This window comes from Temnothorax nylanderi, unplaced genomic scaffold, assembly GCF_030848795.1.
Source record: "Temnothorax nylanderi isolate EJ_2023f unplaced genomic scaffold, tnyl_v1.0 TNYL_tig0666_pilon, whole genome shotgun sequence".
Classification (NCBI taxonomy): domain Eukaryota; kingdom Metazoa; phylum Arthropoda; class Insecta; order Hymenoptera; family Formicidae; genus Temnothorax; species Temnothorax nylanderi.
The window spans coordinates 85654-87792 of NW_027249728.1; the positions used below are offsets into that span (position 1 = coordinate 85654).

A 2139-nucleotide genomic window follows, 5' to 3' on the forward strand; every position below is an offset into this window, starting at 1 on the left:
CAATGGTCGTTTTCCGCCATGTGTAACTTTTAGACTGTAAGAATTGCAAGCATCTATTACTTTATTCAGATTTTCTGTAAAATCAGCCGTTGCATCCCACGTATTTGTCCGTAATAATTTAGCATTACCAGCAGTTTTTATTGCGGATGCAAACGTATGACTGAATAATTGAAAGGCTCTTTTCACATTCATTGTTTCAAAAGAATTGGGGCGAATATGTGCTTTTGTGATATGAGACAATAAATTGGAACCTCCCTTATTGGTATTATCAATGGTCCATGTAATTTCGAAATCATCGAATGATGCGATTACTTTTCCATCGCGATACAAATACTTGTGTTTCCTCAGATAGCTCGCCAATCTTTTTACTAAATGTGGAAAATCAAACAGTGCGTAATATTTTTTTCCATTATGAATAAAAAATGGTTTATCCGAGTTTACGCCAAGTTTTACATAAGCACTCTGATTACTTGAACCTTGATCGCATGTAACGAGTTGCACATCAGCACCCGTTTTAATCAGTTTATCTAAACATTCTTTTAATAATGATATTATTTCTTCGGCTTTCATACCTGTACCAGGAAGAAAATATGCTAATGGTTGACGCCATGGATGACGTGCGTTTATGCTGTCCAAACAAAATACAAATACGTGTTTTGCATCCTCATGTGTTCTTCCTAAAGGCCCTAGGTCTTTAAGTCCTTCTATTTGATCTAAATAGGGTGAATATTCTTGAAACGATTTTATGGACATTTCATCCCACTTCAAAGCACATACTCTTTCTTCTACAGGTATCTTGGAAATTTTCTCCTCCAATTTACGAAATATAAAATCGCAAAATCCTGGTATCATATTATATTCTTCGTTCCATCTCGGGTGGAAATTACAACCTGGCGCTGTATGGGCCCCGGCTAGTTTTCCACGAGTTAATGTGGGCGCTATGATGGAAGGCTAGCCTGGGGTTGTACTGGGTGGTAACGGCAATAATGACCAGCTCCAATATTGGAAAACTATCTAGGCCCTGGCTCGCGGAGCAATGTTGCCCCAAGACATTAAATCTGTCTAGCCGCTATGTAGAAAGAGATAGGGTAAGACTAGGATAACTTAGTTAGATTTAAAATTAATAAATAAATACTAACAAGAGAACCTTGCGAAGTGTAAAATTCTGATTTTAATATAACTTTGTGTACATACAGACGGGTGGTTGCACCCCTTAAAACCGTTTATTGGCTCCAACTCCTACTTTCTAAATTCATCTATTTACATAATCTGTATGTACACAAAGTTATATTAAAGTCAGAATTTGACACTTCGCGAGGTTTCCTTGTAAGACGATTGTAAATTGTATTTAATTGTCGCGTATTTAATTGTATTTGTATTTAATATCTCAGTTTACAACGAGTTAGATATATATATAGTAATCTCAGTTACAAAGAAGTAATGAAATATATTTAATATTATAATCATTTAAGGGTTGATCTGATCGTCATTTCTGGCTTTCTTTGATCGATGTAACCGATGACCATCCCAGTCCTTAGCGTTCGTTAAAGTAATGCCTATAGCTGAATATATTTCCTTTTGGGTAATACATTTTCCATGCTTCTCAAAAATGTTTACAACAACATCTATATACAACATATAATATATTAATTATTATGTATAAAACTCTTTATCTCTAAATTAACATAGAATAATTACTAATAATAGTAATATAGAGAAAAGTTGTATTTTCTTACCAATAATGCAGTCGCAGATCGGACTGTCTTTTAGGACAATTTTGGCATCAATTTTTTTTGTGCTGTACATATTAATGCAAGCTCCCTTGTCACTAATTTTTTGATTATATTTGTGACACTTTTACTAATATTTAATTGTCGATCGACAAAAAAATATAAGAAAGCCTTCTAAACATTAAAAAATATATAGAAAAAATGTATAGAAAAAGTAATAAAATTAAAAGTAACAAAAAACTTACAAAATCGTGACGGCAAATGTCGTTGGTTTTTAACATTTCTTGAAATGTTGTACCCATTGGAAAGCAGATATTATATTTATCAGTAAATGATTGATTATTATTTGCGCCAACGCCGTCTTTAATCACTCCGGATGCTTCGAGCAAGTCTTTCATTTCACGTTGTT

At 33.6% G+C, this 2139-nt stretch overlaps 1 long non-coding RNA gene across 1 annotated transcript; it reads right to left on the bottom strand.

Moving 5' to 3' along the window:
• Positions 1 to 1342: 1342 nt before the first annotated feature.
• On the bottom strand, positions 1343 to 2128 carry LOC139784726 (uncharacterized). Its single transcript, XR_011721658.1, has 3 exons — positions 1976 to 2128; positions 1737 to 1904; positions 1343 to 1625 (listed from the first exon to the last, which is right to left on the bottom strand). It is a non-coding gene; the product is annotated as an uncharacterized lncRNA (long non-coding RNA).
• Positions 2129 to 2139: the final 11 nt, after the last annotated feature.